We start from the raw sequence: 22,500 nt of genomic DNA, 5'->3' as shown, positions 1-22,500 counted from the left end.
TTCCTCCTCCTCTCCCTCCTCCTCCTCCTCTTCCTCCTCCTCCTCTTTGCCTTCCTCCTTGTCCTTTCTCCTCCTTGGCCCAATTAATTAAAAAGGTGTCCAGCGTAAAACATCTAAAACTTTAAAACTCTCTCTCTCTCTCTCTCTCTCTCTCTCTCTCTCTCTCTCTCTCTCTCTCTCTCTCTCTCTCTCTCTCTCTCTCTCTCTCTATCGTACTCTTCTTTAAAGTATTCAAACTTAACAGGAATACATTATGATTTCCAATATATTGTATTTGAGAGAGAGAGAGAGAGAGAGAGAGAGAGAGAGAGAGAGAGAGAGAGAGAGAGAGAGAGAGAGTTCATATGAGTGCCGATAGAAGTCATGGTTACCAATACATCTCTCTCTCTCTCTCTCTCTCTCTCTCTCTCTCTCTGAAATATTGAATTGATTTTGTCACATTTTTATTCAATCTCATTCAACTCACTTCATATATCAATGTAGTTAGTTAAATCAAGGTCTATGAAATTATCTAGTATTCAATTTATCTACTATTAGTCTGTCCAAGAATCTGTCTATCATCTGTTCTGTGATGTGCTAATCTCTCTCTCAATCTCTCTCTCTCTCTCTCTCTCTCTCTCTCTCTGACACACACACACACACACACACACACACACACACACACACACACAGACAAACAGCTAATCAACTGCCACATGCCGCTTCGATAAACTTGATAAGGCTGTGTGTGTGTGTGTGTGTGTGTGTGTGTGTGTGTGTGTGTGTGTGTGTGTGTGTGTGTGTGTGTGTGTGTGTGTGTGTGTGTGTGTATGAGAGAGAGAGAGAGAGAGAGAGAGAGAGAGAGAGAGAGAGAGAGAGAGAGAGAGAGAGAGAGAGAGAGAGAGAGAGAGAGAGAGAGAGAGAGAGAGAGAGAGAGAGAGAGAGAGAATATAGAGAGAATTTTTTTCCTGCCATCAATTATACATTCAAATTTATACAGATCGTACCCACTCAGAGAAATATCGTGTGAATCCAAACCAACTTTTCCGTAACCTTCGAAAACATTCCTTATAAGAGAAGAGAAAAGCGTGTTCTAGATGACAAACCGGAGACTTTTCATTCACTTTGCTCACTCCTCAGATTAACCCTTTAGTACCATGACATATTTGCATATTCATTCTGCTTACTATTTGGTGATTCTGTAAAGCCTCAGTAATTCATGTGAGGGATTAGAATAGTGAAAACTCTGGCCATTAATCTTCTGCTCCCAAAAGACCCTTCTTAATGTCAACAAAATTATCTAATCGTACACAAATCTCAAGGTAAAACAATGTGTCCTAGTACTGAAGGGGTTAAAATAGTGAAGACTGGCCATTAATCTTCTGCCCCTCCATAGAGCCTTCCTAATGTCAATCAAATGGTCCAATCGTACATAAATCTCAAGGTAAAAAATGTGTCTCATTATTGAACGGGTTAAAATAGTGAAGATTATGGCCATTAATCTTCTGCCCTCCATAAACCCTTACTAATGTCAATAAAATGGTCTAATCGTACACAAATCTAAAGGTAAAATTGTGTCCCAGTATTCAAGAGGATAAGTAGGACAGTTACAGCTCGCTCATCACTGGAAGCTTCTGAGAGCTAAGCGTGGCGCGAACTTGAGCAAGGCAAGTGACAGTAAGGGACGTTAGCAGTGAGCGAGGAAGCACTGAGGGAAAGTTAAGCAAGGTTGTGTATACACTTACCTCCGCCACGATACTTTGGCCCGCCAGCCGCGTCCTTTGGCTCCCCGTGTACAGCACCATCCCTGAAACATACAAGGTAATATGTTATAACGGTACACACACATGCATACATATACACTAACTAAATTATTCATATGAACACAAAAAAGTATGCATGAGAAGAGTATGTATATAAAAAATAGCACTAAGATGAACATTAACTCCTTCAATACAGGGACACACTTTTATCTTAAAATTTGTGTACGAATAGACCATTTAATTACAGTAGGAAGAGTCTATGGAGGCTTGATGATGAATTGCCAAAGTTTTCACTATTTTAATCCTCTAAATAAGTTTCTGAAGTTTTATAAAATAACCACATAGTAAGGAGAATGAATATGGAAACGCGTCATGGTACTAAAGGTGGTTAATCTAATTCCTGTCTCACACACCCACACTCACCAGCTCTGCTATGCACCTGAGTGAATTAACATTACACCCTACGACTCCCAAGCTGCACAAGACATTAAAACCTCTCTTATTTGCTCTGCGTTGCGTTCACAAGTAATTCTCATTTTCTGCACTGCCTTTCTTGCCAAGTTATAATTAGTTTGGCTCATTTTTAACACACAAGAATCCGACAATTTGCACGTAAGATTAATCTCATTAGTGCCACCGTCATGCAGCCATTGCACCTGTTACACTTGCGGGAATGTGTTCGTGTAATAGTTATGCATGAATCTGTTGACTTGTCTGTAGAAATTGCCTCATGCATACCCGCATATATGTATAATGTGTTACCTCTGTCTGTCTGTCTGTCTGTCTTGCTGGTTGGCTGCTTGTTTGTCTGTATGCCTGATTAAATGGCTGTTTGTCTGGTTATTTGTGTGGTTTGTTGTTTGTGTTCTTATATCTACAAGTTTGTGTGTGTGTGCATGTGTATATTATCTCTCTCTCTCTCTCTCTCTCTCTCTCTCTCTCTCTCTCCTTTTCTCAAGAGCATCATTGACCATAAATGAGCCTCATTTTCCCTCATTTTCTTCATAATATTTTCTCTCTACTCCCTCTCCCGGTTTCTGTCTGTCTGTGTGTCTGTCTGTCTGTCCCTCCGTCTTTCTATATTTCTGTCTCTCCATCCGTTCATCGATTATGTTACTGTAAGTGTGTCTATCCATTCTCTGTCTGTCTGTGTACATGTTTATCTGTTTTCTATCTTGCCTGTCTGCCTTTCCGTCCAGCCACCCGTCTGTCTGTTCACCTGTCAGCGTATTTATCAACTGTCTGTTCTGGTACAACTCATATACTCCAAAACACACACTGTCAATACGCTGGACACGGACAGCAGCAAGTAAATATTTCCTCAAGGGTTAGTGTCGGACATGTTCTTGGTTGGAATGTCTGGGAGGTTACGAAAAATAGGTCACTGTAGTATGAGAAATGATGGATATGCAGGAGCTGGTTTTCTGAGTGCGTGAGTGTGTGCGAGGAGCTGCAGAATGGATGCGGAGGACTAGATTGCAAGGATGTGTGTCAATTCAGAGAACGAGCGAGAAGAAAATATTGCTTCATAAAATGTGTGTCGGTGATATATGAGGTACAAATGATAGAGAGAAGGCTGTTTGAGGTATAAAGAACGAGTGTGCCGAGACTGGATGAGTACTCGTGTGTGTGTAAAGCAGAGGAGGGCAAGGAGGTGTGATGTGTCTTGAATGAAAACGTTATGCAGAATCTGATATCGTAAAGAACCCTAATTTTCATTCATGGTCATTTCGTACATACAGATATACACATATAAACAAATGCAGAGGATAACAAGGAGGTGTGATATGTCTTGAGTGAAAGCGTTATACAGAATCTGGTATTGTAAAGAACCCTAAATTTCCTTCACGGTGATTTCATACATACAAATACACACATATGGAAACATGCAAAACAGAAACCGCAGGAGTACGCAGTTGTTACTAATGAATAAACGCAATAATGGAAGTTTGGCCTGTGGGGAAGCGCGAGCCGTGATGGACCAAGACCGAAAATGAAGAGAGGAAATCTGCATAAAAATTTTAATCGCAATCGTGAAAGCGTTTTGTGACCCAACACCAGCTGCTATGAGAGAGAGAGAGAGAGAGAGAGAGAGAGAGAGAGAGAGAGAGAGAGAGAGAGGAGGGGAGCGAGATTACTCAATAGATAGTGACCAGGGTAAAATAAACACACACAAAACCACACACCATTCACTCGTCCACCCACTAATCTCTCTCTCTCTCTCTCTCTCTCTCACACACACACACACACACACACACACACACACACACGGCTCAGGTCCATCAACTTGGGTTCACTGTGGCTAAATTATGCGTGAAGGAACCAATGAGGAAGGAGAGGGAGGGAGAGAGAGAGAGAGAGAGAGAGAGAGAGAGAGAGAGAGAGAGAGAGAGAGAGGGAGTGGAGGAAAAAAAAAAGAGGATAAGCAGTCTAAGTGGGTCGAAGTGAGGAAGGAAGGTAAAGGAGGAGGAAGGAAGGAGAGAAGGAAGGAGAGAAGGAAGGAGGGAAGAAAGGAGAGGAGGAAAAAAGGAGGAATAACTGGATTTAGCTCTAAGGAGAGAGAGAGAGAGAGAGAGAGAGAGAGAGAGAGAGAGAGAGAGAGAGAGAGAGAGAGAGAGAGAGAGAGAGAGAGAGAGAGAGAGAGAGAGTTGAAAGAGGTGAGACGATGAAATGAAAGAAGGGAAAGGAGAGACAAAAAGGAAAGAAACAAAAAAAAAAGACAAAAATAGATAATCGGAAGTAAAAGAATGAAAGAGCATAATGTGAAAATAATAAAAATAAAGAATAATAATGGAATAACAAGACTATAAGATAAAAAGACAATGAAGAAAAGAAAAGAAAGAGAAGACGAGAGGAAGTAAGAGAGAAGGAAACAAAATGAGAATAAGGAAACATGAAAGGAAGAAAAGGAAGTGAGAATAATTGCCAGAAAAGAAGGAGAAGGAAGGGAAAGGAGAAATTAATGAAGAAAAAACAAAATGAGTGAAGGAAAATAATGAATGAAAAACAAGGAAGTAAAAAAGTGAGAATAATTGTCAGGAAAAAAAAGAAGGAAGGGAAACGAAAAAAAAAATGAAAGAAGAAAAAAAATAAAAAGAATGAAAGATAAAAGCAAAAATAAATGAATGAAAAAAAACAAGGAAGAAAGGAAGAGGAGATGAGAATAAATTGTTACGAAAGAAGGAAGGAGAAAAAAAAGAGGATAAATGAATGAAGGAAAAAATGAAGGAAAAGAAAATAAATGAATGCAGAAAAAGCCTCGAATTTTTACAAGGAAGGAATGAGGAAAATAATTTAGTGAAAGAACAAAGGAAGGAAGGAAGGAAGGAAGGAAGGAAGGAAGTTGGAATATTTGCCAATTTTTGTAAACTACTCCACTACTACCACCACTACCACTACCACCACTACCACTACCACCACTACCACTACCACCACTACCACTATCACCACTACCACTACCACCATCACCACCACCACTTCCACCACCTCCACCTCAAGGCCTCAGAATCATCAAAGAGAATAATGAATGCGTCTCTCTCTCTCTCTCTCTCTCTCTCTCTCTCTCTCTCTCTCTCTCTCTCTCTCTCTCCCTCTGTCTGTCTCTCGTTAAGTAAACTTTTAAATTTGTCTTATTATCCTTAATATTTCGTTCCTCTTTTGTTCTCCACCTCCTCTTCCTCTTCCTCCTCCTTCTCCTCTTTCTTCCTCCTCCTCACTCTCATCATCACCGCTCTTGTTAGTAATCACGAATATTCCTCACATACTTCCTCCATACACCATTTTTATCTTCCTTTTCCATCACCATCATCACCACCATACCAGACGTTTTCCCTCAGATTTCCCTCTTCATCAACGCTTCCTCTTTTAAATTCCGCTCTTCATCCTCTCTTCTTATCAATCACTTTTCCGCTCTCGTCTTCCCCTTTATCGTTGCTCTTTATCTAACTATTCATTTTCGTATCTGTTCATCTCCGTGTTCACCTTCTTTATTTCCCATCTGTTTCCCGTCTTCCTGTTTCACGCGGCGTCTTTCTCTCTGTCTCTGTCTCTCTCTCTTTCTCTTTCTCTTTCTGTGCTTGTCTCCTCTCCCCTCATTCTTCTCCCTTCTCTCTCCGTCTCATTTGGCACCTTCAAGGATGGGGAAGCGAGGAAAAATGAGAGAGAGAGAGAGAGAGAGAGAGAGAGAGAGAGAGAGAGAGAGAGAGAGAGAGAGAGAGAGAGAGAGAGAGAGAGAAAGCATGCTAACTTCTCGAGCCGAATTAGGCGCGGAAAAATATGGAGAGAGAGAGAGAGAGAGAGAGAGAGAGAGAGAGAGAGAGAGAGAGAGAGAGAGAGAGAGAGAGAGAGAGAGAGAGAGAGAGAGAGAGAGAGAGAGAGAGAGATTAACCACGCTAACTTCTCAAGCCAGATTAGGGAATAAAAAAATGAGAGAGAGAGAGAGAGAGAGAGAGAGAGAGAGAGAGAGAGAGAGAGAGAGAGAGAGAGAGAGAGAGAGAGAGAGAGAGAGAGAGAGAGAGAGAGAGAGAAAGAGAATAAACCACGCTAACTTCCCGGGCCAAAATTAGGTGGTTCGCGACAATCCAACAGCGATAAATGGGAGTCGTGTAACCTTACCCTCTTATCTTCCTCTCTTCCCGGGCTCCCAGTTCACGTCACACTGAGCCAGCCCGCCCCTAACAAGCTCCCGCTGCCCTTCTTAAGTCCAGCTGTACTTGCCTCTTTCCCTAAGGATCACCAATATTGCCCAAATGTGTGGCTCTATGCAAGACAATGTGTTTTTTTTTTCTCAGATTTCTTCATTTGGCTCTAAATCTATTCAGTTTTCAATATCAAAGGAGAAATTTTCAGTGTCTCTACAGTTTTTTCTTATTTTTTTTTTCAAGAGCGTTTCTGATTCTTTAAAGTATTCCATTAATCGAGTTTGCATGTGGTGAATATTCGTAAAGAGAATACGATTACATGCCTCTCCCTCTCCCTCTCCCTCTCTCTCTCTCTCTGCCAATCAAACTCTATGGGTCAGTTCAGTTACAAAAGCAAAGGATCAACTTCAATACTGTTCGTTGGAGCATTTTATTTTTTCATTTAAGAGTATTGTTTGATGAGTGAAGCTTCCAAACAAACTCTGCCTTGCGAGAATTTTTGATGATGAAAATGCAACGTGTTTACCTTAGATAGATGCATTTTGTTACCATTATTTTCAACGGTTCGCGGAAAAGTTTACATTTGTCTTAGTTCATTCATCTGTGTATTTGGATCCATGACGCAAAACGAGCTCAATTACCGTAAATTAACATAAAAAATTGGACCACTACAAAAATAAACAGGAAAGAAAAGACTTGTAACATATTTATACACAAGTTATGAATCAAAATTATGAGAGAGAGAGAGAGAGAGAGAGAGAGAGAGAGAGAGAGAGAGAGAGAGAGAGAGAGTTAACAAGGTTTCTGGGCTGGCAAGGTCACTGGTTACCTGGTGATATTAATGTCTCCTATCTTCTCCCTCTCTTCTCCTGACCTTGCCTCTTTTTATCTTTTTTTTTTTTCCTTCATTCTCTCCTTCTTTCCTTGCCTTCTCCTCCTCCTCGATTCTCTCACCTTGTACGAGAGAAAGAGAGGGTGTCTCTCTCTCTCTCTCTCTCTCTCTCTCTCTCTCTCTCAGACTGACCAACACCTCGATTTTATGGTTAATTATAATATGGATGATAAAACACACACACACACACACACACACACACACACACACACACACACACACACACACACACACACACACACACACACACACACGAGCAGCACAACATTTATAATAATGAGAAAAAAATGAAAGAAAAATATAATGAATCACCCCTCAAATTATTATTATTATTATTATTATTATTATTATTATTATCATTATCATCATAATCATCATCGTTTCAATTAAAACACATAATTGCAACCATTAATAATCTATAAATATGCATAACAGCAACACCACTACCCTTGTTTACTCATTCCCTCCATCTACTCTTCCTCCTACTTATTGCTGCCGTCTATCTTCTCATTCTTCTTCTTCTCTCCTCTCTCTTCTTTTCCCATGCTCGTCGTCTTGCACCTCCTCCTTTTCCGCTTCATCTTATATATATTGCGATCATTTGTTTCTCCTCCTCCTCCTCGTCCTCCTCCTCCTCCTTCTTCTCCTCCTCCTCCTCCTCCTCCTTCTTCTCCTCCTCTTTCTTCTCTGTTAGTGCGTTTTCTGCCGGTATCCTCCTCTTCCTCCCCCCATTCCTCCTCCTCCTCCTCCTCCTCTTCCTGCTCCTAGTGGATCTCTTGTAAATCACTTTGGTCGAGTGGAAAATTATGTTATAGGAAGGTCACTCCAGGGTTATGCCACCATTTTTCCTCTCTCTCTCTCTCTCTCTCTCTCTCTCTCTCTCTCCTCCCCACTATTAATTTCAGTTATTCAATTTCATCTTTCTTTTTCCTCTCAGCTTTGTTATCTCTCTCTCTCTCTCTCTCTCTCTCTCTCTCTCTCTCTCTCTCTCTCTTTCCTCCTTCGTTCCACTCCATTCCTTCTTATATTTCATCATATTTTCCTTCCTTTTTAAATTTATCTTCTTTCTCTCAATATTTTCTTTATGTGGCCTTCTTCATATACTCTCTCTCTCTCTCTCTCTCTCTCTCTCTAAAAATACACTCGTGCACTCCAAAAAATTCAATATGGGAGTCATTAGGTAATTTTCTCCCTAACTGAGTTGAAATGAAGAATAAAATGAGATTCACATGATCATAGAGACAATAACAATAAGGTACGTTCTTATCAATTACCTGAGAGAGAGAGAGAGAGAGAGAGAGAGAGAGAGAGAGAGAGAGAGAGAGAGAGAGAGAGAGAGAGAGAGAGAGAGAGAGAGAGAGAGAGAGAGAGAGAGAGAGAGAGAGAGAGAGAGAGAGAATAACAATATGAAAGATAGAGAGACAAACAAACCAACCAACCCTAACTTAACCTACACCCCCAAAAATCACAGAGAGAGAGAGAGAGAGAGAGAGAGAGAGAGAGAGAGAGAGAGAGAGAGAGAGAGAGAGAGAGAGAGAGAGTATTAAGCTAACTCTAAACTGCACCTGAAGAAATGTGATATCGTAAATTTAGTCATAAAGCAACACTCTGTAGTTATAAAGTGAGGATACATGTGATCTCTCTCTCTCTCTCTCTCTCTCTCTCTTTTTACATGTTCATTCTTTTTGTGTTTTTCTTTCTACTTTATCCAGGCCGCGGAGAGAACGCCATTGTGCTATTTCAACTCTCCCCTTCTCGTGTGTGTGTGTGTGTGTGTGTGTGTGTGTGTGTGTGTGTGTGTGTGTGTGTGTGTGTGTGTGTGTGTGTGTGTGTGTGTGTGTGTGGGTGGGTGTGCTTCATTCGTCCAAAAAACACCAAAGGAATACAAATGTTTGCAGATAGTCTATTTTGGAAACGTTTCTCTTTTTTTCTTTTCCTTTTTTCATGGTCAAGCTTAACTTTTGCATCTATCCTCTCTCTCTCTCTCTCTCTCTCTCTCTCTCTTTTTTCTACTAATTTATCTCGCTTTAATTAATTTATGTAAATGTCGTGACCACGTTTTGAGCTTCCCGAGATTCCTGCTTCTATGCAAATGAAGACAATGAGCCGTCACAAATTCATCCACACTTTCTTTATTTATTTCTTACGTCCTTATTATCTTCGTGTTCTCACCCAATCACCTCCTTTCTTAATTTTTACCCCTTCCTTCTTCCTCATTTCTTCTCCTGGCACATCTTATTACTTCCCTCCTCCTAGTTCCTTCTTCCATTTCGTTGGTGTCCTTCTATCTCCCTCTGTTTCTCCTCAACTTTTATCTCTGCCCTCCTTCTCTTTCTCATTTTTGTCTTTCTTCTTCTCATTAGTTTCCTTTGTTTCCCATTCACGGTATGCTCTGTTTCTTATTCTCTTTATCTTTTCTTCTTCTCCTTCGTTAGTTCTAATCCTTCCAAGTCTTCTGTGTTTTGCTTCTCTCTCTTATTGACTAAATTTATTTGTATTGTTATTCCTTTTGTGTATGTGACTCTCTCTCTCTCTCTCTCTCTCTCTCTCTCTTGCTTTTACCCTACCTCTCCTCTCTTCGTCCTTCATTTGCTTCTGCTTATAGTCTCTCTTTCTCAAATATTAAATGCCTCTCTCATTTAATTACGCTTTCTCATTTGGATCACTTACATCACTACCACCACCATCACCACCACCACACTACCATCAACATCACCATCAACATCATCAACACATCAACACTTCTATCAATACATTAAAAACACCATCACCACCACCACCACCACTATAATTGCATCCCTTTGTTACCATTAACACTCACACTAACACTCCATTACTCTCATGCCGCCCATTAACCCCGTCACTATTGTCATAAGCACAACTTTAATGCGACGTAATGTTTAGCAGTAATGTAGTTTTTGTGACATAGAAAGCAGAGTGTGGGAATGACCTTGTAACTCCGGTGTTTTGATAGTGTGAGATTTTTCGCCCACACACCTACTGCCCTGTGGAAGACCGCCTCTTTGAAACAATATGAAAGTCGTACAATAACAACAAAAACAACACAGCAACAACAACAACAAGAACAACAGAAATGATAACAATAATAATAATAGTAGTAGGAATAATAATAATAATAATAATAATAATAATGATAATAATAATAATAATAATAATAATAATAAAATAACAACAACACCAACAACAAGAGGAAAAAGAAGAAAAAAAAAAAAGAACATCAGCAGCAGCAAAACTTATAAAAAAATATGTGAATTACTACCACTACTACTACCACTTCTATCACTACTACTTCGACTACTACCACTACCTTTATTATACTACTACTAATCCAACGTCGACTACTACAACTATAAAACTCATGCTACTACTTTTATATACAAGAGGGTCACTTGACAAGGGGTACATAAAAAAAAGAGCGTTACAAAAAAAGACCCAGTAGAGTGCCAGTCACCAAAATGTCTAAAAAATAAAAAGCTACAGAAAAACTCAGAAAAAATGTCTTAAAACATCAATTTTGAAAGAGAGCGAGTCATAGGAAAGAAGAAAATACAGAAGCAAGTAGAATATCCCAGAATTTACCATTACTACCACCACTACTACTACTACTACTACTACTACTACTACTGCTGCTGCTGCTACAAATAAAACTACCACAATTTTGAAAACTTATCTTCTGACACATTTCAAACTATCACCACTACCACCATAAAAAGCTACAAACATTACCACCATCACCACCAAAACTTCGACCGTATAGGCAACATTACCACCAACGTCACCACCACTACTACTACCACCACCACCATCACCACCACCACCACCACCACCACCACCACCACCAGTGCCAGAGTGTGTACCTTAACTCTATAATTCTGTGTACCAACATCGTCAGTTTCAAGATAAAAGGTCTCGAAAATACAGAAAGTTTACAATTCTCTCTCTCTCTCTCTCTCTCTCTCTTGCTTGTAATAAAGAAAGATAAAAGAAAAAAAGAAAGCCAGAACAAGAAAAAAAAAAACAGAGAAAAGACGATCGTGACACAGAAAAAAGAACGAAAGAGAAAAATGAAAGTAACATCGAAGAATTGAAATGAAAATAAACGGGTGAAAAGATGAAAAGAATGAAAATATATAAAAAAGATGAAAGATTCTTCATTCTAGATAAAAAAAAATAATGCAAGATACGAGAAAAGAAAACGAATAAATATAAAAATGAAATATAGAAAGAAAGAAAGAAAGGCAAGGAGAAATGAAAGTCAGAATCAGGGAGGAAAGAGGAAAGAGAATAAAGAGGAGGAGGAGGACAGGTAGATGAAAAGGATGAAAGAAGAGAAAATACAAAGAAATGAAAGGACAAAATAAAACATACCGGAGAGAGAGAGAGAGAGAGAGAGAGAGAGAGAGAGAGAGAGAGAGAGAGAGAGAGAGAGAGAGAGAGAGAGATCCCAGTCATTAACAACACACAAAAACGTTCATAAACTTCAATCTTTTCTCTTCTTCATCCACCTCCTCTTCCTATTCTTCTTCCTTCTCCTCATCCTCCTCTTCCTTCTCCTCCTCCTCCTTCAACATTATGAGTCGCGTTTAAATGTTAAGTGAAAATTATATATATAAAAACCAGCAAAGCAATAAAGATGTCAAGAGCAGAGCCTCGTATTTTTTGGGGTACAATTCTTTATGAGCTGTGAAGACTCTTTTTTCACCTTTTTTTTTCCTGTTCCTGTGCTTGTTCTATAATATTTTTCTTTCCTCCTTGATGTAATAGTAGTTGTTCTTTTTTTTAGCTTCATATTTCTCTCTTTTTTAATGCTTGGATTTATGTGTAGGTGTGTGTGTGGGAGGGGGTTGTGTGTGTGTGTGTGTGTGTGTGTGTGTGTTTTATTTTATTTATTCATTTCATTTTCTTTCGTTAAATTTAGTCTTTGCTGTAATTCGTAAAAAATAATTTGTTGTAAAAGGTTTGTTTATGTAACTCCCTTTTAGTTATCTGTGTCTCTGTTTGTCTGACTGTTTATTTGTTTGTTCATCCCTCTCTCTCTCTCTCTCTCTCTCTCTCTCTCTCTCTCTCTCTCTCTCTCTCTCTCTCTCTCGCTCACCACGCACAACTTCCCCCGTTCTTCTCTTTTCCCGTGCCAACGCAAGGCCTCACGAATCCGACAATCCGATTGGCTATAAACTTCGGGACCTCGCCAGCTGGGAAACACGCGACCAATCAGCGCACGCCGATGGAGACACCCGACCAATCAACGTCCGAGGTGTTATTTGTTCCCATGAAGTCTTCAGTGATTGGTTCTAATACCCGTCCCTCCTTCGCCCTCTAAGACAAACACCAAAGGAATCTCAAGAGTGGCATGGGTGTTACTCGTGATAAGCAGAATAGGAGGATAATATTAGGTGGGCAATTTATTATCACAAATACGTAAAGAATATTAGTAGTGGTATAATATCACGAGTTTTTTTGACCTTGTTTCCTTATTGAGTATTGCAATGTGAAGAAAATCGTAAGGTATTTTGATTATGAGAGTGGTGGTTGTATAAGTAGTAGTAGTAGTAGTAGTAGTAGTAGTATTTGATGTGTTTGTTTTAGTTATTATTGGTAGTGGCACATATACATTGCGATTAAAGAACACAAAGAGAGAAAAGAAGAGGAAACAATAGGGAAATTGGAAGAGCAATGCTAAAAAAAAGAACAAAAACAACAATTACTAACACTCTACCACAATCACAACAACCAGAGATAAGCACCACGAAAGAATAACACCACTACTACCACCACCACCACCACCACCACCACCACCACCAACAACAACGATAACAAGAATGTCACTACATCATTGCAAATCCGCAGAAGTGCGCCGCGTAATGGCCCCTGGGAAGCCTTTACTGACGCGAGTTTAGCGAAGAAAACGAGGACCTGACTTCAATATGGGTGGGAGTTGGAGGGGTGACTACAGGATTGAGGAGGCGACTTAAGGGAGCGACTAGGAGAGAACTTGGTGTGAGACGCTATTTGTTACCCTTCAATTTATGGTCCTCTCTCTCTCTCTCTCTCTCTCTCTCTCTCTCTCTCTCTCTCTCTCTCTCTCTCTCTCTCTCTCACCTCTTCTTCCTGACCTCCAATCACTTTCACTTTATTATCTTTTGCCTTTTCCTTCCCTCCTCTCTCTCTTCCTTATCTTCGTTACTACTAATAGGTTCATATCTTTCCTTCCTCCTCTTCATTTTTTTTACGCTGTTTTTATTGTTTCTCTTTTCTTTCTTATCTTTTATCAGTTCCCAATTTTTCCAGTTCCTTTCTTCTTCCCCTAAACATCTTGCTCATTTTACTTTTTTTTTTATTTTTATCTTCCCTTTCCTTTCTTCAGATCCTCCATGCTTTATTTTTTTTCTTTTCCTTATACTTTATATTCTTTCTTATTATATTTGTTCATCCTTTTTATTTCTTCTATTTTCCTTTGTTTCCTTCCTTCACTGCCTACGTATCTTACCTTCACTAGATTTTCCCACTTCCTTTTCTGGTTTCCTTCCCATAATGCTCCCTCGACTTTCTTTCCCCAATTTTTTCCCTGTCTTTCCTTCCTCACCTCAATTTTGCCCTGTCTTCCCACCCAGCCTTCCTCCTGCCGGGAATTAAAGAGTCTAATATCTGGTAATTAGGTCTGGTCTCGTCCTCCTTCCGCCACATCTTACAAAGAGGACGATAAAAAGGGATGAGTTTTAGCTTAACATGATTCACCTCCGTTCTCAGCCACCCTCTTTCCTTCCTTCCTTCCTTCCTTCCTTCCTCTCCCAAGAAATAAAGAAGGAAGTAAGAATATGTGAGTTTGTTGTTCATATTTCCTACTGTTTGCTAAGTAATGTGTGTATTGTTGTTTTTGTGGCTCTATTTTGTCTTTCCTTCATTTTTTTTCTCGTATAGGAGGAAGGTAAGAGTATTTGAGGTTGCTTTGTTATGTGCTGTATGGATAATGGTTGTGTGTAGTTGTTTGTTATCTTTCCTTTGTGTTTTGTCATATAAATTTCGGGTGCTTGATTCCTCTTAATATTTTTTTTTTTTTGTATTTTATTCCAGTTGATGTATTTCTATTTTCCATTTTCTACACTCGAACGGGTTTTCATTTTCGTACAAAGTTCTTCAGTACTGAGACACATTTTTACCTTAAGATTTGTGTACGATTAGATAATTTTATTGACATTAGGAAAGGTCTATTCAGGTCAAAAGATTAATGGCCTCAGCCTTCACTATTCTAATCCCTCACACAAGTTTCTGAAGCTGTATAAAGTCACTAAATACTAAACAAAATTAATATGGAAACGTCTCATGGTACTGAAGGGGTTAAGAGCGAGAATAAGTAGAGTCGATTTGTTACTTGTTACCAAAAGTTACAGAGGAATTGGTGTCTGGTTACATGATGCTCTCTCTAATCTCTAACACTTGGGAATCGAAAGTGCTGTTTTTTTTTTTTTTTAATTCTGTCGCTTCTTTTTTTTTTTCCTTTTTTTCTAATACTCAGGAGTCAGAAATGTTTTCATGTTTCAGAAATGTTTTCATGTTTCATTTTCGCATTTCATACTTTTTACTAACTTTTATGCTCCGGAATTGCTCTTTTTTTTATTATTTAACCTCTCTCTCTCTCTCTCTCTCTCTCTCTCTCTCTCTCTCTTTTAATTACTCTTTTACTTATGAGTTAAAAGACGTAAGTATTCATTTGCCTCTCGTCACTGCCTACACTTTATCCGTGTTTCTAATGAGAGAGTTCAAAAGTGGCATTAACTACGACAGCGAGACACATGGATAAAGACACACTGATAAAGACACAAATAGACAGATAAACAGATAGACAGATCGAGGAATAGACAGAGATAGATAAATGATAAAAGAAGCAGATAAAAGACGATTGCGGGAGAAAAATAAAGACAAAACACACACACATACACACACCAATTAAAAAAAATATATACTCCATCATCCGTTACAGAATGAAAAAAAAACACTCGTGGGTGGCGCCTGTTTTTTTCCTCTCCCTCAGGACAAATACTGAGAATTTTTTGGTGTTCGCCAGTTCACGGGTTCATTTCTCTCTCTCTCTCTCTCTCTCTCTCTCTCTCTCTCTGCAGTAGGAGGAATTACCGGTCTTACAGTTCATATATAAAGATCTTAACTGACCCGCCTTTCTTTTCACCTCATAATGATAACAGGTAGCTGAGTTAATTACGCCGACAGCAAAGAATACGAGTGTGCTGGACAGAACTAGGGCAGGTCAGAAAGAGAGGTCAGTGCGGTGATGGGCGTGGGAGAGACGGTGGGTGGTGGTGGTGGTGGTGGTCGTGGGTGATAGAGGGAGGGGCAGGGTGAATGGTGGGCCCTTGTGTCTTGCTTGAGAGGATCGGGTATCCTTTGTTTTGGTTTGTGTTTGTTTGTGTTTGGTTTGTGTTTGGTTTTACTTTGGTTAGAATTAGTGGTCAAGTTAGGTCATTTTAGTTAACATATCTCCATTCTGGTTAATAAAAACTCAATTAACTACAAAGAATAATATATCGGTGAATAAATACATAACTAATAAGAAAAGGTTAAACAGTTATCGATTGAAAAAAAAACACCCTTGGAGCAAATAAATGGAGAAGTAGAGACAAAAAATAAATAGATAGAACAAACGTATTCTGGTTCCGACAAAACTAAAAGCAGAAAATAAACGAACACATTAAAATAAAACAAATAAATAGAAACACACATGAAAAAGAAAAAAAACAGGAACAAAAGACTGAATACACAAACAAATCGACAAAATAACAGATAAAAACAACACCAAAAAATAAACATTGAGATATTGCAATTTTTCTGTTTCTGGCGTGAGGTGCAGACACACGAGGCTCTAATTACTGGCGTGGCAGGTCATACAGGTATATATGCATGACCCTCACTCAGCCACCTCATTAAAGCAAGGAGTCACGAGCGCGCAAAACTAATAAACACCCTCATAATTATTTGCAATGTATTCTGCTTATTGATTATAATTATACATGGAATTTTGTTAATTTTGCCAATGCATTTATAGTGATGCTGTATTGGGTAATTGTTTTCTAAGTAGTGATTAATCAAAGCGCGTAAACTATAATGAGGTGAAGGAGCAGACGGTAAACACGGCGCCAGGAGAGTAACACATGATGATATTGCACATTAATGCCTTGAGTGCCATGACGTGCTTCTATATTCATTCCTCTTGCTATATGGTGATTTTATACAGCTTCAGAATCTTAAGTGGGGATTAAAATAGTGAAGACTCTGGCCATTAATATTCTGACCTCCATACACAATAGAAATGTCAATAAACGGTTTAGTTGTACACAAATTTCAAGGTAAAAATGTGTCCCAGTATTGAAGGGGTTGATTGAAAAGCGACGACTTCAAACACTAAAAACGTAGTTCTGAATGCTGGAGGTCACTGCAGGGTGTAATATTCGCACGTACAGTCAAGCTGGCAATTAGTCACACAGCATACACAAAAGCGTCAGTGATTAATTTTCTTTTAATATGTAGTGTAGACAAAGCGCCTGTTCTCTCACTGATATTAGAAAAAAAGAAGAGGAGGAAAAACACTAACACGAGAACCACTAATGTTTTTCCCCTGTGTTTAGTTCTTCCCCCTTAACCTGAAGTCGTAAGATCTACAAAGAACATCTCAATTGTAAGGTTCTGTAAAGCCAGTGACAGCACATCAGGTAACTTAATGTGTTAGTGAACAGTTTAACCGTGTATATTTCTTATGGATTACACAATGGGAGATGCCTCAAGATTACAGCCTGATACATAATATGGATGTATGTTAATTCCCTATTCATTATTTCATTAGAGGAGTCGGAGGTCAAGAGAAGAAAGGCTTCAAGCATAATACTTAATGACTACACAAGGGGTCATTAACGCAGACATGTCAGCTTGTGGTCAATTCTTAGCTGGCGTTGAAGAGAAAACACAATGAATCTCACTAAGTAACTGCCGTGGGTCAAGATCAAACTCGCGCCATCACAAACACGAGCCCAACACTTTACCCCTGAGCTGCCCAGCCAACACAAACTTCTACTTTAATTTTGATATAGAAAGATGGTGAAGGATAAAGAGTTTGGACAGAACGAGAAGAAAAATGAAAGAAAAATGAAAGAAAGTAGGAGAAAAAAGCTTGTGGGCAGACTTCATTGCTATTCCCAACACAGAAGTCAGAGTTTGGCTTTCTTATATCAAGGTCAACGCACCAACAAGTGTGCAAGAGGTAGCAAAACACTGAACTACTTTCGATCATTCCAGTAGCATTCGTTCAAGGATTCAGTGCTTCAAGGAGTCACTTCACGTCATTCACTGAGTCACGTCAAGCCGCCGCAAGGGTATCAATCACTTTCTTTTTCCCTCAAACCTTCACGTCTTTCTCTAATTGATCTTGTCTCTTCCAAATTGCCTTCCAGCTCGCCCACTCCCTCTCATTCCCTCCTCCAGATTTTTCCTCCTGTCCTTCTCCTCCTCTTCTTCTCCTCACTTTGGTTAGTTAGTCTCCTTCATCTTGTTTTTTCATCCCTTTTCTGCTTAATATTTTTTTCTGTCTGTCTTTCTGTCTGTCTGTTTTTCTACCTGTCTTAATTTTTCTCTCACATTCTGTTGTTTTTTGTCCTTTTTTTACTGTTTAATATTTCTCTCTCTCTCTCTCTCTCTCTCTCTCTCTCTCTCTCTCTTGGGGGGCTTCACTTCCCTCTTCAATCTCCATTTTGTACACACCCACACACACACACACACACACACACACACACACACACACACACACACACACACACACACACACACACACACACACACACACACACACACACACACACACACACACTCTCTCTCTCTCTCTCTCTCTCTCTCTCTCTCTCTCTCTCTCTCTCTCTCTCTCTCTCTCTCTCTCTCTCTCTCTCTCTCAGTAATTCTGCCTTGATTTACTTCCACGTAAGAAATAAATTTTAAAAGTTATGCCGGCCAATGCATCTACCTGAGTCCATACATTTCTCAAGGCTGATGAATATTCCTTGTCACGGCGGGATAAGGGGAGGGAAGGAAGAAAGGATGAAGTGAAGGAAGAGGCCGGGGTGTTGTCGAGAGGAGAAGAGGAGGAGGGAAGGAAGAAATGAAGGAAGGGAGGAGTTTGAGTGATGTTGTGTTGAGGATACGAAGAGGAGAGAGGTGAAGGGAAAGAATGAAGAGAAGAAGGAAGATTGGTGTAAAGTCGAATGGAAAAGGAGGATGAAGAGAATGAATGAATATACGAATGAATGAAGGAAAAAAATAATGAAAAATGGAGGACAAGGAAGGAAGGAAGTGAAGTCGAAATGATAAGAAAGGTAATAGAAGGAAAAAAAAAAGGAGGAAGGAAATTATGAATGAAGTAAGTAAGAAGGAGGGAAGGAAGGAAGGAAGGAAGGAAGAAAGGAAGATACAAATTGGATGTTATCGAGGATGCATCTCAGGTGATACTTTTTTTGTGTAAGTCGATCTCGTGGCGCAGGTAGTTAGCGATGAAGGTTGATTAAGTTGACCAAAGTCTGGTGTTGCGGTATTGGCGATAGATACACCGAAGGAAGGACTAAGGGGACACACAAAGGAACACAAAGGATAGACAAGCAGAGAAGAAAGAAGAAAGAGGAGTAGAGATACATACAAATAAACACAAGTAATAACAATACGGACCAAAATACATAAAAAAAAGAGTGTGATGATGATGATGAATATAGTGAAAAGAAAGGACAAGCTGAAAAAAGAGAAGAAAAGAGAGAGAGAGAGAGAGAGAGAGAGAGAGAGAGAGAGAGAGAGAGAGAGAGAGAGAGAGAGAGAGAGAGAGAGAGAGAGAGAGAGAGAGAGAGAGAGAGAGAGAGAGAGAGAGAGATCCATGAAAATAAGCACAATTCATAATATAAGCAAAAAATAATAAGTATGATGATGATGATGATGAAGATAGTGCAAAAGAAAGGGCTAGGAGAAAAAGAGAAGAAGAAAGAGAAAAGAGAAGAAGAGAAGAGACACAGAGAAGAAGAGAAACCCATACAAATAAACACAATTCATAACAATGCAGACAAAAAAAAGATAATAATGAAGATAGTGACAATGCTGAAAATGATGCTAATGAGTAACTAAAACAATGACGAAATAATTAATGATGTCAATATGAAAACCACAGAAACATTTTGTACCCGACGTTCTTTCAGTTGAACGGGACGAAGAGGAGGAGGAGGAGGAGGAGGAGGAAGGAAAGGAAGGGAGAAAACAGTGCGGCAGAAGTAAAAATACAAACTGGGAAAAATACTCCCGACTGATCTCTCTCTCTCTCTCTCTCTCTCTCTCTCTCTCTCTCTCGCGGCTAATCTTTCACCCCCTAGCCAGTGCCAATTATTTTTTCCTTTCTTCTCTCCTCTTATCACTATTAGTTTCTATTTGTATCCTTTCCACGCTCTTGTATCATCCACACACACACACACACACACACACACACACACACACACAGAGAGAGAGAGAGAGAGAGAGAGAGAGAGAGAGAGAGAGAGAGAGAGAGAGAGAGAGAGAGAGAGAGAGAGAGAGAGAGAGAGAGAGAGAGAGAGAGTGGCATGCGAAACACTCACTCCTACAAGCACACAGACAAAGGGACAAAGAGACAGAAAGAGACACAGCAAGATACACAGATAGGACAAAGACAACACACACACACACACACACACACACACACACACACACACACACACAGGGAGAGGCAGATTTAATTAACTTATCCAATTCTTTAGTCCCGCGTATAATTTATATAAAGTTGCTACTTTGTGAGGCAAATGAGGAAAACAATGAAAAAATATACAAAATGAGTGAAAATTCTGGGAGAGAGAGAGAGAGAGAGAGAGAGAGAGAGAGAGAGAGAGAGAGAGAGAGAGAGAGATAGTAACAGGAGGAGGAAGGTGAGGAGAAAGATGCAATGGTAAGAAACGAGTGAAAGAGAGAGAGAGAGAGAGAGAGAGAGAGAGAGAGAGAGAGAGAGAGAGAGAGAGAGAGAGAGAGAGAGAGAGAGATGATATAAAAAGAATGGAGGCGTGATATGGGAAGAGAGGAAAGGCCGAGGGTGAGGGAGCAAACGGAGGGGGAGGAGGGACAGTGAGATAAAAGGAAATGTATGAGGAGAGGCAGGGAGGGAGAGGAGAGAAGCTGCGGGGTGAAAAAGGAGAAATATAAAGGATGTAGGGAAGGAAGAGTGCAGAAGGAAAAGGATGAAGAGGGAAATAAGATAAAAAGGAGAGAAAGACGAGTATGATAGACAAATAGATAAGAGAGAGAGAGATAGAGAGAGAGAGAGAGAGAGAGAGAGAGAGAGAGAGAGAGAGAGAGAGAGAGAGAGAGAGAGAGAGAGAGAGAGAGAGAGAGAGTATGTGTGTACGTGTGTGTATAGTAGTTACTCTAATTAACGAAGGTACATAATTACTCTAACCAACGCTTCACCACGGCGCTCCTCCCTATCTTTACAAACCTCCCGGGCGTTCTTCACACACACACACACACACACACACACACACACTTCTGCTACAACCTGGACTTCACACCCCTCAAGTGCTGCTATTCTGGTACACATTTGCCGGCCACTCTCGGTACGTTCTCTCTCTCTCTCTCGTCTCTCTGGGCTGCCTTGGTTCATCCTGGCGGTCATGAATTTGAACCTAGAGTAAGATGACCACTTGCACTTCAGAGTTATTGGATGTTTTTTTTTTCTATTTCTTTCCCTTTTCTTAAGTGTTGGGTAGAAATATTGCACTTCAGTATGGTAAGATGTGTTTTCTTCTGTTTTTTTTTTGTGTGTGTGTTGTGTAGAAATATCTGAGTTTTTTTTATACTTATGTGTTGTTTAGAAGTACTGCAGAATAGCAAGATATGTTTTCTTCTATTTTTTATCTCCTTTTCTATGTTGTGTAGAAATATTTAAGGTTTTTGATACTTATGCTACAGCTACTGCTTTCTATTTAATTATTCCAGTTGTTTCATTTCATACTATCTTCCCTTATCTTCCCTTCCTCCTCCTCCTCCTCCTCCACCACCTCTTCTTCTTCTTCTTCTTCCTCTTTTCCCACTCCCTTATTACATCCACGTTTCGTCTTTCACTCCTCTTCCTAACTCTACTTCCCTGCTTGCCTTCATTCCTTAACACATCGCAGTCTTTCACTCTAAAATCAACCACCTACTTCTTTTTTTCTCCCCTTCTGTTCTGACCTTCATTTCTCTCACCCAGTCTCCCTTCCCCCACTCCCACCACCCAGCCACCCTTCACTCACACACTCTAGCCTTTCGCTTCACAGCCAGTCATTCTTTACCCTCATGCCATTAACCTTTCTTTACAGACTATACAGGTACGTTCAACACACACACACACACACACACACACACACACACACACACACACACACACACACACACACACAGAGAGAGAGAGAGAGAGAGAGAGAGAGAGAGAGAGAGAGAGAGAGAGAGAGAGAGAGAGAGAGAGAGAGAGAGAGAGAGAGAGAGAGAGAGAGAGAGAGAGAGAGAGAGAGAGAGAGAGAGAGAGAGATACATCAGCAAGTGTTGCACTGATAGCAAGATGGCATCAAAGGAGAGAGAGATAAGCACAAGGAAGAGAAGCAGAGGATCAAAGGTTCCCCTCCTCCTCCTCCTCCTCCTCCTCCTCCTCCTCCTCCTCCTCCTCTTCTTTCTCCTCGTCTTTCTTCTTCGTTTTCTTTGCCTCATCCTCACAAAACCCTCAAATCACTGAAAAGCAAAAGGATGTGGCCAGGACGTCTCTCTCTCTCTCTCTCTCTCTCTCTCTCTCTCTCTCTCTCTCTCTCTCTCTCTCTCTCTCTCTTCCTTGTTTACCTTCATCGATCTTAACAACATTTTTTTGCTTGATTTCAATGCAGTATTTGTGTGTGTGTGTGTGTGTGTGTGTGTGTGTTCACCTCGGTCGTCTGCTGGTCACCCAGACCGTCTCCTCCATTACCGAGCGAGCTCAGAGCTCATAGACCGATCTTCGGGTAGGACTGAGACCACATCACACTCCACACACCGGGACAGCGAGGCCACAATCCCTCGAGTTACATCCCGTACCTATTTACTGCTAGGTGAACACCCCACACATTAAGAGGCTTGCCCATTTGCCTCGCCGCCCCGGGACTCGAACCCG

At 40.2% G+C, this 22,500-nt stretch overlaps 1 pseudogene; it reads right to left on the bottom strand.

Annotated features, from left to right (window-relative positions):
• Window positions 1-22,500, bottom strand: part of LOC123515684 — a 164,559-nt pseudogene that overhangs the window by 52,432 nt on the left and 89,627 nt on the right.

The sequence above is a fragment of the Portunus trituberculatus genome, chromosome 39, assembly GCF_017591435.1.
Source record: "Portunus trituberculatus isolate SZX2019 chromosome 39, ASM1759143v1, whole genome shotgun sequence".
NCBI classification, from domain to species: domain Eukaryota; kingdom Metazoa; phylum Arthropoda; class Malacostraca; order Decapoda; family Portunidae; genus Portunus; species Portunus trituberculatus.
The sequence above is the reverse complement of the archived record's forward strand: the minus strand, read 5'-3'. Positions and strand labels throughout refer to the sequence as shown.